The sequence below is a fragment of the Theropithecus gelada genome, chromosome 5 (assembly GCF_003255815.1).
Source record: "Theropithecus gelada isolate Dixy chromosome 5, Tgel_1.0, whole genome shotgun sequence".
Taxonomy (NCBI): Eukaryota; Metazoa; Chordata; class Mammalia; order Primates; family Cercopithecidae; genus Theropithecus; species Theropithecus gelada.
The window spans coordinates 162,374,858-162,390,903 of NC_037672.1; the positions used below are offsets into that span (position 1 = coordinate 162,374,858).

At 38.0% G+C, this 16,046-nt stretch overlaps 1 protein-coding gene and 1 pseudogene across 2 annotated transcripts in view; one reads left to right on the forward strand and one right to left on the reverse strand.

The window, feature by feature from the left end:
- Nucleotides 1-16,046, forward strand: part of CPE (carboxypeptidase E) — a 121,827-nt gene that overhangs the window by 11,877 nt on the left and 93,904 nt on the right. The gene's annotated exons all lie outside the window — the stretch shown is intronic.
- LOC112624225 lies at nt 13,542-15,868 on the reverse strand (annotated as a pseudogene). Its single transcript, XR_003119369.1, has one exon. The product of XR_003119369.1 is annotated as a trifunctional enzyme subunit alpha, mitochondrial pseudogene (transcript).

The window sequence follows — 16,046 nt, forward strand, 5'->3', positions numbered from 1 at the left end:
TTGAATGTTATTAAATACTTAGAATGGTCTCCCCAATGTCCATAACGGGTTAGTTTCGGTATTCCACTGGTCAGTGTAGCATTGGGATTAGTAGCGTTTTTATATTTTCATATGTATGAGTAACACACATTTTTACTGTACTTGTCAAAACTATTTCAATTTCTAATTTCCTCTCCACTAGTTAACTATGGAGTGAACATGAGAAACTTCATTAAAAGAGTATATTCATTTTACTCGTGTGTCTAAATTGTTAGGTTGTATGTTGAGGACAACTCTAGATTTCTCTCCAGCAGTGAAAAACATGAACTATGTGATATTTTTAATATTTTTGAGATCCTTTTCTATTGTTTCTAGACTTCTGAGTATGCTTTTTTAAAATAGGAGATTCAGATTACTGGATAGATGGGAGTGAGGGCACCTTATGCTATTTTAACAAACATTTTCCCTTTTCCTTTGAGTCTATTTCAATTTGCACAAAGTGTATCTTAAAAAATTACACCTAATTTTCAGGGACATCAATTCAGTACGAGGTATTTTTCCTGAAAAGTTTAAAAATTCTTATTCTTGTTGCTGCTACTATTTTAACATTGAAGCTGCATTCATTGGATACTATAATTCTGTGACCTCTGTGTACGGGGAAAGTGAATCAGTGAGAATGCGCTTCTTAAATGAATGTACAGAAGATTGAGACTTGTTAATATTTTTTCAAAAATTCACTGGACAAAGGTAATGCATTCATGGACTCCATAAAGACAGTAGTATAAGGAAAACATTCATACCTCTGCCAACATTTCCAAAAGGCCAAGAAGGCTCTCATTCGTGGAATACGTTACATTTTCCATAATGTTCTCAGCCCCTCAGACCAAGGTAGTAAGAATGCTTCATTATCAAAAAGGCCCTACTAACAACTTGCAGTATAAATCATCCTAATTGGACAGGTCACCGAGAAAAAATAAAGACATTCATTCACCAGGCATTTGGAAATTCCAGGTAGAAATGCTTTCAAACCAGGTCACATTTGGAAATCAAACTCTGAGTAGTAGAGCGCTGTAAACGAAATACTGCATCTTTCATTTCTTTATGTGTTATTATATTTGTAGCACAACTGTACTTATTTAACAGTAATAACTAAGTGCCTCCTATATGAGTGACATTCTGCAAACTGAAGAGATATTTCAAAAGGGAGCAAGAAACAACAGCATTTTACCAAGTACTTGGTACGAAGGTATTGACTCTAATTCTTCAGGGAGTTATAAGAGAGTGGTCTGTAATGGAGGGCTTTCAGAAGGAGGTGGGGATTTGAGCAGGACTTAAAAGATGCATAAGATATGGAAAGACAAAGAGAGGACTTTATTTTAAGCTAGTAAATCGTTCACACTTCTTGTGTCTTTTTCTTCATTGTTCTGAATGTGGTGACATATAAGCATTCAAGATACATTGTGCCAGATAACTATGTTCCATTACCATGTGAAATTTTCATCTACAGAAAACTTTGTTTAGAGAATGCAGTTTTGTTTAGAGAATGCAGTTTTGGGGGTGCTCTCCTTTGGGGCTGATTTCCCTCATCAAGATGGTAAAACTATTTGGGATATAGCATATACTAATATACTAATAAATATAGTATATATACTAAGTGTATATACCATTCCATATACTAGTATATATGCTAATTATATATACTAATATATAGTGTATATATACTAATATAATAGTATATATACTAATATATAGTGTATATATAAGTATATAATATATATTTATATATTTACATATGATAGTATGTATATATAATATAAAGTATAATATATAGTAAATATATTATATACAATATATTATATATTATATAAAATATGTAATATATCATATATTTACAATACAAAATTATATATTTACAATATATACAGATATATATTTACAATATATGTATATAATATATTAAATATATTACATATGTATATATTATAATGGAGCTTATACTTATATATCACATTTATATTCCATTATTCCATTACTGTAGTATAAATATTATACTATTATGATATTATAAATAGATAATGAAATATTATAAATATTTTATATTTATATATAATTCAATGGAGCTTATCCTAGTATAAGCTCTATCCCAAATAGTTTTAATGTCTTAATGAGGGAAATCAGCCTCAAAGGACAACACCCCCAAAATTGCATTCTCTAAATTGAAAATTTTCTCTAGATGAAAGTTTTACATGTTAATGGAACATAATTATCTGGCACATATATAGTCTGTTATAATATATCACGTATATAAATAATATATATAAACAAACATATAATACAGTTATATAGTATATAAGTAGAAGTATATTAAGCATATACTAGATTATACTGTACTTAGCAACAATTGATTACTGATACTTTTCCTCCCTAGGTAGCTATTATTGAGCACTGTCTAGTAAGCCATGGAGTATAAAGATGCTATATAATTTTGATCTTGTTAGGCTAATTTCCAGCAATTAAGTATAGCTCAATTAGTGTTCTGTTTTGACTCTGTAATTCAAAAACTATGTTTTGTAAAAACCCACAAAAATAAGAACAAGAACAAAAAAGCAATGCCGTCTGAGTTATTGAAGGAGAATTCAGCCCATAGATTTTCTCCATGCTTTGGCAGCTGTTTTAGAGCATTCATCCAGCTGCATTTGTCTAACACTTGAATAATGATCATGCAGTTTGTCAGATGCTTTTGGGAGAGAAATTCACTTTGCAGAAATATTTAGTATTTAACTAATTTTTCCAATTATAGGTTTTTGATTAGGGTAAATTTATTTTGAATTACTCCTGATGTTAAACCCAATCTTCATTAGTGTTCCATAGAATTGTGAAACATTACAATTATAGTTTTTTCCCAGCTAGAAGGAGCACTCTCATTTTATAGATGATTAAGTTGAGCTTCAGAGAGAGATTAAACAACCTGCCCAAGGTTCTGAAGCCCAGGAGGCTTGGAACTCATTTTCTGATACACAGTTGGACACTCTTCTTAAAGCATTTCCCATAGCAATGTCCACAGATGGAGAAATAAACATAACTATTTCTTATTGGACATGGAGGGTCATGAGCTGTTTATGTGAACTGAAGTCTGTGAGGGCGTTACTGGAATGTAACTTATCAGTATGTTTTCAAATCCTTAGAGCAGAGCTTCTTGACCTGTGTGCGGTAAACGGGTATGGGTGTGCCGGAGGTGGATGAACAGGGCCTAGGGTGGCAAAAAATCAGGAAAGCATTGAATAAATCATTCCAGCACACTGTAAGTACATACAGAAAATGTTATTTTTCTTGGCAGTAGAATCCACTCTCTAGGAAGAAACAAGCTTTTGTTGGAAGACTGCTCTGATAAACTTTTTGGAGGGCTGGGCCTTCAGGAAGGCTGAGGACCTAAACTGGATAAGAAGGAGAGGGACATATTCAGAGGGTGTGTAGAGAGTCAGAGAGAGAGAAGAGAAAGACTTAAGGGCTGGTGGCTCAAGAGAAACTTTAGGGAAACAGAAATAATGGATGGGGACATCAGCAGATCTACAGTGCTCCATAATGATGCGTGGAGTAAATTACTTTGGGAGATGGGATGAAGTGCTTAATCTTGCTTTGAGTTAGGGAGTGGTAAAATCCAAGATGGCCCAAGGAAGGACAGTTCCATATAAGTTACAATACAATTATGAAAACTTATTAGCAAAGATCAGATACCTACTATACCACAGTGCTTCTGCGAATAGATTCAAGTAATTTTTTGAATTTAAGGCTGGCATCTCCCACATGATTGACATTTAGGAATCCTGGTCCTAAGAGAATATGGTAATTGGGAGTGGGCCTCTGGGAAGGATGCTGTGGTGTGCAAGGGCAACCCTCGGTTATGTGCACCACGCAGAATGAATCATGTGTTGTGTCGCTGGATGTTGAGGCTGAATAATATAAATAACTAAAACTGGGTGAGGTTTCCTTCTAAAAAAATCACACTCGTGTTGATCTGTTCGTGTGTCTGCATTAAATTTTAATGTGATTGAGAGGGCAGGATTGCTTGGGCCCAGTAGTTTGAGACGAGCCTGGGCAAAATAGCAAGACTCTGCCCCTATTAAAATTTTTTTTTTTAAATGTTATTTGTGCTGAAGGGGATCACATATTTGTTGAGAATGTTTTCCAAACCCACAATCATCACACAATTTCTCAAAGGACTTTATTTCCATATTTGTGAAAGTTTTATGAAACATATTAAAATAAGAGTCATTGATAATGTATTGTGTGTTTAATGAACAGCCTTTATTAAAAAGAAGAAATATATAAAGGAACTGTATCTGGAATGAAGAGCCTCCTTAAATGATTGGACAGAAAAGAGTGGTATGCATTACTGAATTTAAGAACATATGCTATATGTGTGAATGACGTTTTTTTGTTTTGATTTTTGTCCTATGGGAAACTCTACCAAAATGATTAGTTGATGAATTCTGATGGTAATTTATAGTCAGGATATTAGCAAGCAAAACATTCCAAAGTCTTCTGGCTGATGTTTATGTGAAAGGGTGTGTTCTCATATGAGCAGGAAATGGGCTAATAATGCAATGAAAAGACTGGAGATAATTTCATGGTTAATTTGGGGTGAAATTTATTTTGATTATAATAATATTTCTGGTGAAAGTATTAAGTCTGAATTATTCAGACAATTGCTTTAATTCTCCATTTGACATTTGACCTGTGCATAGAGCTAACCTATGGGTGTTAATGAGAGTGGAAGTCCAGAGCCTAGTTAAGTAAGAGATTAGGAAGAAAGGATGGAAAGTAAGTTCTACCTATGCCAAGGGTCAATGTACAGTACTGGTAATGATTTGATTGGGCAGTTTTATTAGCAGCCATTTCTTTGACAGACTAATAAAAATGGCTTAAAGATTCTTTTCCAAATTATCTTATATAAATGGATTATGATGAAAAAATTGTGAACCACATTTCATCTTCTTTCTTGCTTTCTGTTAAATATGTATTCTGCTTAGAAATTAAATCGCACGGGATCGAACTTGAAATCATAAATTCCGTGCATTATGTGTAGTTCAAAGGTATTACATGATAATGCACATGTAGAGAATTGTACAGGATAGTTGGGAAATGATTCTTAACCCTCAGAGAATGCTCACTGGGCACACGCATAACATGTAGACGCCCAAAGCATTTCAGAAGTAGAATTACAAAAAACCCCCTAAAACACTTGTCATGAAAGGTTTGAGAACCTAATCTCACCTGTATGGACTGGGCTAATTCTGATATTAAGAGGAGTTCTCCCTTCTCTTAAGTAAACAAAAACTAGATTGCCTTTCATCCAATCAGTTATTCTAAGACCACTGCAACTGTTTTTCTGTCACAAAAAGGAGTTGCCCTAAAGAAGTTTCATTTGCTTTACCCTCTTTTTTTTTTTCTCCCTCATCTAAAGGAAAAAAGGTATGTGTGTTTTGAAATCTAAAATATAGCAAAGTTTCCGTTTAAAAATACTTTTTAGATAATCAGATTTGCTCTTCGCACAATGAGGTCTGTGGTCCCTGGGAGATATGTTATATCATATTCCTGAATTCGTTCCTGGAGTCATCTTTAACTAGGGCTAGGGAATTTACTGGGCGCTGTAACGACTGTTGGTATGACCCTCCATGCTCTCTCTGTCTCTGTGTAACTCCCACAACTTGACTTTGAGATAGATCTAAAGAAGTGAGCCATCAAATGTTGGAAATATCAGGTAAGAAGTTAAGATAGGCTGGTCATGGTGGCTCACACCTGTAATCCCAGCACTTTGGAAGGCCAAGGCAGGCAGATCACTTGAGACCAGGACCTCAAGACCTGGAGTCTGAGACCAACCTGGCTAACATGGTGAAACCCCATCTCTACTAAAATACAAAAATTAGCAGGGTGTGATGCTGGGCACCTGTAATCCCAGCTACTCTGGAGGCTGAGGCAGGAGAATCGCTTGAACCCGGGAGGTGGAGGTTGCAGTGAGATGAGATTGTGCCACTGAACTCCAGCCTGAGCAACAGAGCCACACTCTGTCTCAAAAAAAAAAAAAAAAAATGGAGATTATTAAAAATAATAAAATAGACAGAAATATAATATTTAAGATTAAAGAAGAAGGCTGGGTGTGGTGGCTCACACCTGTAATCCCAGCACTTTGGGAGGCTGAGGCAGGACAATCACTTGAGCTGGGGAGTTTGAGACCACTCAGACTCACTTGAAACCAGCCTGAGCAACATGGTGAAACCCTGTCTCCATGAAAAAAAGGAAAGAAAAAAGAAAAAAAATTACAAAATATTAGCCAGGTGTGGTGGTATGCTCTGGTAGTCCCAGCTACTCAGGAGGCTGAGGTGGGAGGATGGCTTGAGCCCAGGAGGTTGAGGCTGCAGTGACTGGTGATCACATCACTGAACTCCAGCCTGGGTGATAGAATGAGACCTTGTCTCCACAAATAATAAAAATTAAAATAAAAATAAGAAAGTGAAGCCAACTGAAAACAAAAAGCATCAAAACACAGAGAAAGTTAGAAAATAAAGCTTAAAGATGAAATAGAAAGGCCAAGAAAAAATGTTTAAATGTGGTGGAGAGAATATGAACTTACTTTATATTATTGTTTACACTTAAATAATGCTTGATATATGCCAAGTGATGTTTAAAGGCACAACTTGCCCACATATCCCTTGTGGGTTTGGTACTATAATTATCCCCATTCTATAAATTAGGAAACTGAGGCCCAGAGAGATTAAGTGATTTGTTTAACATCACAGGTTTGTAAGTGGCAAAACCAAGGTTAGAATATATATGTATATATAGCTACAATCTTAAATAAATACACAATTCCATATATTAGACACCTGTTTATTTTGTCTTCCTCCCTTCTGATATTAGCTCCTCTTTTCCCTTTTTTGGGGAAATGTTCCTTCTTACCATGTGACTTGAGTGGAAGCTGCAGCCATGTTCTTAGATACTCTCTCCATGCTTTCAAAGTAAGCATCCTTTCTACCATCTTATCTTGATTATACAATGTATTTCCAAATATTATTTTAGATTCTCTGCATTTTCATCAGATAAAACAGGATTATCTCCCTTTTATAGGACAAATAATCATTTCCACTTAAAAATGGAGCTGTATTAAAAACAAGCTTTTGGCCAGGCATAGTGGCTCATGCTTGAAATTTCAGCACTTTTGGAGGCCAGCGTGGGAGGATTGCTTGAGGCCAGAAGTTTGAGATCAGTCTGGGTGACATAGCAAGGCCCCATCTCTACCAGAAAAAAAAAAAAAAAAGAAAAATTAGCTGGGCATGGTGGTGCATGCCTATAGTCCTGGCTCCTCCAGAGGCTGAGGTGGGAGGATTGCTTGAGCCCAGGAATTGGAGGCTACAGTGGGCTATGATTGCACTACTGTACATAGCCTGAGCGACACAGCAAGTCCCCATTTCTCAAAAAAAAAAATAACAACCCCCCCACTAAGGTTTTAATAATTTAATAACTAAATAATTTAGAGGCTGGTAGCAAAAAGAATATTATTCTGATCTCAATTAATTAATTATTCTAATTAATACATAAACTTATTTTATTAATTGCTTATTTACATCAGATGCAATTTTTTTTACTAAGATTGATAAGAGCATGTACCAGTGACAATTTTCTGAGACGTTAAGATTTGTATTTATATTTAGGACTATTCGCCTACAGGTGCATTTATAAACATATATACATATATGTATATATGTATATATAATATCGTATAACACAATATATACATATATGTATATATGTGTATAAATACATATATACATATAGGTACATGTATACAAATGTGCATGTGTATACATATGCCTACACACACATTTAAATGGAGTATGTTTATCTAGAAAATTTGGAAAGTTAGAAACTGAGAGTAAATAAACATTTAAAAATGGAAAGGCAAATGGCTTTTCAAGATAGCCCTGATTTTAGGTCAATGGAAAAAATCTAAGCAGTTATTTTAACTAAAGTATCTGGTGATCATAGCTTAGAGGATCTGGAATTTTAAGGTGGGTGGCTCACTTGACTTGAAAATCCAATATTTTTTCTGAAGTAGGTGTTGCCATGGTGACAGAATGGCTTAGCAACTGAAGACTGATTTCATTGGCTGGCTGTCTGCAGACTTGCTTGTTGAGTGGCATTAATATGTTGCCTCCTGCTGTTTTTTTATTGAGGAGACCATCTGGCATTAGCTGTATTTAAAGGTACAGTTGTGTTAAACAAAGAACAGCAGGTGATATACACTGAGGTGTTAAAAATAGGTTTTGCAGGCATTACTTGGTTTAATCAATCAATGACTAAGAAGTTCCACTTCAAATCACAACCTATTATAATCAATTAATTCACAATTCTAGGCTTTGACAGTAGGCATTAAAGGGTTTTGCTGTTGTACTTACTTATATTATAAAAATTTAATTGCCTAAATATACTCTACTAAGTGATCATATTAATCTTGATGTGCCTAAAAATTAATCTACTTGATAAACTGTTCTGTCAAATTATATGTTCATAAACTGGAGATATAGTTTTAAAATAATGATTACTGAGGATGTTTAATATATCAGAGCATAAATAGCTGTCAGTTTTTCTTTTACTTTTGAGGGTGATAAAAATAATGGATTTTCAAGTAAGATGTATTAAGATGTCAAATGCATCTATTCTACTAATTATAACTATCGATTCTAAACAGTAAATACCTGTTGTACATCTGTGAAAAGACATACCCTCTTTTTTTTCTTTTTTTGTTTTGAGAAAGAGTCTCACTCTTTCACCCAGGCTGGAGTACAGTGGCATTATCCCAGTTCACTGCAACCTTCGCCTCCCAAGTTCAAGCAATTCCCCTGCCTCAGCCTCCTAAGTAGCTGGGGTTACAGGTGCGTGCCACCACACCCAGCTAATTTTTGTATTTTTAGTAGAGACGGGGTTTCACCATGTTGGCTAGGCTGGTCTCGAACTCTTGACCTCAGGTGATCCACACGCCTTGGCCTCCCAAACTGCTGGGATTACAGGCATGAACCACCGTGCCTAGTCACATATCCTCTTTTAAAGGAGTTCCCAATATACTAGGGAGGATAAGACACATGCATATGTTATGATAAGACAGAAAATGACAAGTACCTTAAGAGTAATACAAAGCAAAATTTGAGACTGAAGAATGGAGGACACATTTAATAAGGATGCTCACCAAGATTTCTGATTAGCTTAATCTTGACCAGTGTAGAGGAGAGAAGAGAATTCTAGGAGAAACAGTAGCATTCATCGGTGTTATAATCCGAGCCTCTCTAAGATTGGGTTCCAAGGTAATGTTCAGAGGATAATAACAGAGCACTTTGTGCTTAGACCTTGCTGTACGTGTAGAGGAAGCAAAATCTTTACAAGTAGTCTTTGGTCATATCATATATCATGAATATCCTTAAATGCTAGGCTGAGGATTTAGACTTCATTTTTTCGGGAGTTAATAGAAATAGACCATTTGTGAGCTGCTAATTTAAGAAAAGGATATTGTATGCTTTTGACATATTTAGGGAGGTGTTGCGGCCCCACTATCTGGAGAGAGATATATGGTCATCAGTTTGAAATGAAAATCATTTCATGGCCGAATTTGAGGACAGAGAGAAAGATTTAGGTGTCATTTGCATGACTGGTGAGGGTGAAAACGGTGATTATGGATGAGATAACTGAGGGAGGGAGAATAGACAAAGGAGAGAAAGTGTATCAGGCAGAAACTTAGAACACACCAACATTTTTAAGATTAAATGAGCAAGAAGAGAGCAGAGAGATGGAGAGAAAGTGTATCAGGCAGAAACTTAGAACACACCATTTTTAAGATTAAATGAGCAAAAGAGAGCAGAGAGATGTAGTCAGAGAAAGAGAGACAGTAGGTATGATTCAGAGCTGTAGTCTCAAGATAGGACTGGGGGCATATGACGATGCCAAATGCTGTGGAAGTTAATGAAGCAGAGGATACAGTAAAGGTCACTCACTCCCAGCACTGGTTGGAAGTCATTGGGGACATTTGGGGAAGTAGTTTCAGTAGAGTCAAGAGGAAGAAGTCAAATGGATAAGGAGTAAGTGAAGGGCAGTTTCACCTCTAACACTCACCTTTTCTCTCACCCATTCATCACACCAAGACTTTCTTTTTCTAAAGGCTAGTCAAGTGAAGCAGTGGGAGTAAAGAAGGAATAAACTAAGTTTTTTGAAAGATTACATGCTATTTTCAACACACATTCATTCCTGAACTCACATCATTGTGGTGGTCACTGCATTACTCTCTTCATATGGTTCTCACAAAGGGCCACTACTGATTTCTTAATAGGGTGACCTTATGTCTTGGTTTCCACCATGTTCAGTGTTGCTGTGGTATTTGTTAATAGAACCCTTTTTCACCCTCAAAACTGTCCTGGTTTGGATGATAAGTTATGAGTTATCCCAGCTCTTCACCACCAGTTCTAATGAGCAGTTTTCAATCTTTATCTTACTTGACCTTATTTGATTTTTTTTTTCTTTGTACAGCTGACTACTCCCCTTTATTGTGACTTGAAACCCCACTTTTGATTTGTACTGGATAGCTCTTCCGGTTCTCCTGACACCTTCTCAGTCTTTTCTGGGGCCTTCTTTTCTGTCCACTCTGAAAGTGGTGCCATTGTTTAGAGTTCTGTTCTTGGTTTCTTCTCTTCGTTACACACCTTTTCTGTAGACAAGCTCACTCATAACAACAGGTGCAGTTACCTAGAAGCCAGCGATGGAAAAATATAACCCTTGTTTCTCCCCACTGAGCTTCAGATTTGCACATCCACCTGCCTAATACACCTTTATTATAAGTGCTGCTCAACATGTGGACAAGAACTTGAGCATTGGAGTGAGACACAAGGCTGCCGGCTCTGCCATTTAATAGCTTAACGGCCTTAAAGAAGAAAGTCTCCGTGTGGCTCAGCTTCCACTCCGTAAAATCGTGAAACCTGTCACGTAAGGTTTACGTGTGGGTAAAACGAAATAGCGCATGTAATGTGCTGGGCACAATTCATGGCACACAACATACACTTAATGAATAACAGAAATTATTATTATTTCCCAAACCATATTCTCCTCCCATTATTTCTTGTCTTGTGGAACATCTGCCTTCCTGAGTGGAGGAGGGTTTATGTGCCGGGGAACATGAAATACTTTTGGAAAGATTGGGTGATATCACAATATATGAGGCCCTGAAAGCTGGACAGAGGAATTTAGACACAATGGTGGGTTACGGGGCTTCTGCAGTCTTGTAGGCATAGAATGATTCTGTGGAAAGTGGTGTTGTAGTAAAATTAGTTATTTTAATATTAAGCCAGATGTTGTCAAAGTAGGGGCTGGGAGCCTGGGCAAAAGGCTGATAGAGTAATACTGGCGTAATTTGATAAGGACCTGGAAGAGTGTGGTGACAATGGAATGAAGAGGAAAGGCTAATTAGGGAAAGGTGATAAATGGACAGATTATTTTATTTTTATGTCAGTTCTTTCTTCAGAAGGTTATAAAATATTTCCATCAAAAGATAGATTTAATAAAGATGTAATAACGCTTCTTTGTGGATCAAGAGGCCACTACTGTTTTGTTCGATTTTTATTTGTGAAAGAGAAGGAAATGTGCTAATAATAATAGTGGCCAACATTTTCAGCCTGACTCTATCAGTATTTGCTTAGATGATCATTTACCTCTTCAGATCTGTGAATGAATTTTGTAAATGACTGGGTCCCATTTATAACCTATATTATTCCTATAGTTACATAGAATTATTGAGATGCATAATTCAGTCTTAAAGGATGTTGGTGTTTCTAGTGATTCTGGCCTGTTACATGACACCTTGTGAAATAGTTTGGATATCTGTCCCTGAACAAATCTCACGTTAACATGTAATGCCCAGTGTTGGAGATGGGTCCTGTCGGGAGGTGTGTGGATCATGGGGGCAGACTCCTCATGAATGACTTGACGCCATCCCCTGGTGTGAGTTCTCACGAGATCTGATTAAGTGTGTGGCACCTCCCCCGCCTTACTACCTTTCTCTCCATGTAACGTGCATGCTTCTGCTTCTACCATGAGTGAGAGCTCCCTGAGGCCTCCCCAGAAGCCGAGTAGATGCCAGCATCGTTCTTGTCCAGCCTGCAGAACCGTGAGCCAATTAAACTTCTTTTCTTTATAAATTACTCAGTCACCAGTATTTCTTTATAGTAATGCAAAAATGGCCCAATGCACCATGTAAATTAAAATATACACTTTTTGTGACAAATATGTCACAAAAAGATTTACTCTTCCCCCGAAGAGGAGTCAATACGAAAACCTGAAGAATGTGGCAAGTAGAAAAACAGAAATGAGAAAACTACCTTTGTTTTTAAAAAATATTTTAAGATATTTTTTCTTTGGAAATAGTTGTTTTGAAATCTGGAATGTAAAATGCCAGACTCCTCTTCTCTTTTTCTGGATTTGAAACAATCGAACACTGGGAAATATCTGGCCCTGAATTAAAACGCAGGCACACCAAATTTTGAACTCAGATTGAAAAAGTTAACACTGGGAATCAACTAGAAATTGATGATGATTATGAAGAATATTTTGATTGCTATTTGATTCTTTCATAGCTCTGTAAAACTTATGTAAGCAAGCTATTAAAAAACAAAAGCTGAAGGCGACTGTTTTATGATGTGTGTATCACAAAGGAAAGCATCGCTACCTCTCATTGAAACAAAGAAAGGTTTATGTTAACTAAAATGTGAAAAGACAGTGTAAGAAATTTTTAAAAAAATCATATTTTTGAGGCTGAAACACATGTTCCAGAAAACAGTTTATTAGAATTACGTTAAGCAAAAATTAACGTCTGCACACTGATGGGGAAGCTGTATGGAGTTGTATGAAAAATGTTAGAGCAGTCTATTTTTGTAAAATCTGGAAGTTGGAATAGATAATCACTGGGGCCCCAGCTCTAAAATCCTACTACCACTATTAATGTGACAATGATTTAATTGTTGAACGAAATTTAAATTGTAACATATGCCATGGGGAATGTGTTTTCTGGCTTGCTAACAACATAAAAAGAGGATGTTGAAAGCCTGTTGTAATTCATGTTTTTAATTTCATTCTTTTTTTTTTTTTTTTAACAGAGTTTGGTTTTTATTGTTACATGTTTGGCTGGGTGCAGAATTGCCCTCGCCACCCCTGGCCACCCTGGCTTCCTGGGAGGAACAGGGAGAGAGATGGCTCCAGACAGCTCTTGGCTGCCACTCTAGGCCTCAGGGCTTATACAATGAGCACAGGGGCTTCCACCTTCCACTAGGAAGTGCTAACTCTAATTCACAGTCAGACTTCACCAGGAGGGAGAGATGATCTTGGCTGAAGGCACTTTAATCAGGGAGCAAACCCAATGCCGGAGTTTGTCTTCTTTCTCGTAACTCTGATAAATCTAGACGCCACTCTGGTGGAGAACCACCTCTGCCGGAAGCTGGGGTTAGTGCACTGACTGAGTGAGGCATGAGGCCTGCTCACTGGTAACACTTCTTGTTAGGGCTGTTAGTGTGGTCAACTAGCAGCTGGCATGGGGTGAACTCTTCCATAGGCAGCTTCATACCTCTTGAGCCTGTCCACTATCTTCTGGGTGCCATACAGATGCACAAAGCGGAAAGGCCCTCCAAGACAAGGTGGGAAGCTGAGCCCAAAGATGGCTCCAGTGTCTCCCTCTGCAGGTGTGGCCAAGGTCCCCTCTTGCAGGCACATGACTGCCTCACTCACTAATCTTGTCACTAGGCAGAACTGGATGTCTTCATCTGAGGAGACTTCAGACTTAGGAGGCATCTTCAGACTTGCTAAAATACTGTCCATGTCAGAATTCAAATTCTTACTCTTCACACCCTCCTGACAGATGGAAAAGCCCTACCCAGACTTGTGACCTAGAAAGCCCCTGGACACCATCTGTGTCAGCAGTTCTGGGTTTCCACCTCCAGACTGCTCCCCAAAGGCTTTGCCCAGATCTTTCGCCACATGTTTCGCTACATCCACACCAACTTCATCCACCAGTGTGGCGGCACCCATAGGAAAGCCAAGGTTTGTGGTCAGGGAATCCAGCTTCTTCGGGTCAACTCCTTCCTGGAGGATTCGGATGACTTCAGACATCATGGGTGCAAGACACCTGGTGGTATAGAAGCCAGGTGCATCCTTAACCATAATGATGACCTTCCCCTGCTTGAGACGGACTGCTACAGCTGAGGCACTGGTGTCTTTGGAAGTCTTCCCGGTTGTGATCATCTCCAGCAGCTGCCTCTTGTCCGCAGGAGAGAAGTAGTGCCTGCCAATCACCTTCTCAGGTCTTTTGCTGATAGCGGTAATTTCACTGATTGGGAGAGCAGATATGTTACTGGCAAAGACACAGTGATCTAGGGTCACCGCTTCTACTTCCTTTAGCACTCTGTGCTTAAAACTAAGGTCCTCAAACACAGTGTCCATCACCATGTTGGTCTTTTTAAAACCCATGGTAATCAAACTGCCCAGTCAAGTTGCTGAAGATGGAATCCCTTTCAAATGATGTTAGAGCTTTCTTCTTCACTTTGTCAGTCAGTCCTTTGAACACTTGTTGCTGTCCTCGGCCTAGCCCAGTGAGTGTGGCATCTTTAAGTATAGTCTTTAGCCCCTTATCCATGGAGACTTGGGTGATGCCTGCTTCCATCATCCCTGCACCAAGAATAGCCAGATGCTTAACTTCCTTCTGTGGAGCTCCAGATGTATTCTTCTTGCACAGGACCTGACCATGGTAGAATCCCATCAAGGCCTTTGATTCTTTGGTCATTACAAGCTCTCCAAATTTCTGAGATTCAGAGAGATAACCAGCATCACTTCCTTGCTCAATTCTAGTCTTTACCATATCAATTATTTTCAGAGGTGCAGGATAAAGCCCTTTAGTCTGCTTTCACACGTTTTCTTCCACTTGTTTTGTAGATTTGTTGCCTGACAAATGGAATAGTTATGGCATACACTGTCAATTTTCCCACCAATCCCTTGTCTCTCTTTAGAGAGATCTTATCAGCTAGTCCTTTGGCAAAAGTAATTGTGACTTCTTCTAGGTATTTGATTTTCTGTTCCTCTGGAAGTTTTAGTCCTGGTCCCAGGGATTCCACCAATTGGTCAACAAGTCCCATTTTCTTTGCCCTGTCTGCATGAATGTTTCTACCAGTCAGCATCATGTCAAAAGCAGCAGGCACACCCACCATTTTGGGCAGCCTTTGTGCACCTCCTGCTCCTGGTAAGATCCCCAGCAAGACTTCAGGAGCACCTAATACTGTTTTTTCTGTCTTTTGTTGCTATTCTGTATTGGCATAAAATGGCAAACTCAAGTCCTCCTCCCAGGCAGGATCCACTGATGGCAGTCACAACAGGCTTTGTGGACTTTTCAATTTCTCAAATGTTCTCGGTGCTTCTTGTGATATCTGTGTTACTTCTTGAGGGGTCTTGCAAGTGGCTAACATGTTGATATCAGCACCTACAGTAAAGCAGCCTGGCTTTGATGAGATAAGGATGACACTTCTGATTTGATCACTAGCCCAGATTTCATCCATAACTTCTGTGAACTCTGAATGCAGCTCTTTGTTTATTCAGTGTTTTTACCTTTGAATGGGGAGAGTTAATTCAAATAACTGCCACGTCCCCTTTGACTCCATAGTTAATATGGGTTGTGGTCATCAAAGCAGAGGACCCTGTAAAATGGCAGCATACATAACCTCGGGAGCGGGGGATCCTGAAGGCAGAGAAGCGGCTGAGGCTGCCAGTTGCCTGGTAGGCCACCATGTTGAGCTGAAGAGAACAGCAGTGGAGAGCGCTTCTCTTTAATTTCATTCTTACCTTCTGTATTGGCTTTTCTGATTTATCATAACCAAGGAGAATACAAATGAACTGACTTCAGGGTTTTTTCCTCAGATTTCAGAGTTGTACTGTTCTTAAGCTCCCTCCTAAAACTTGCCTCTTTTATTAAATATTTTAATATTTAATGGCTGAAAATC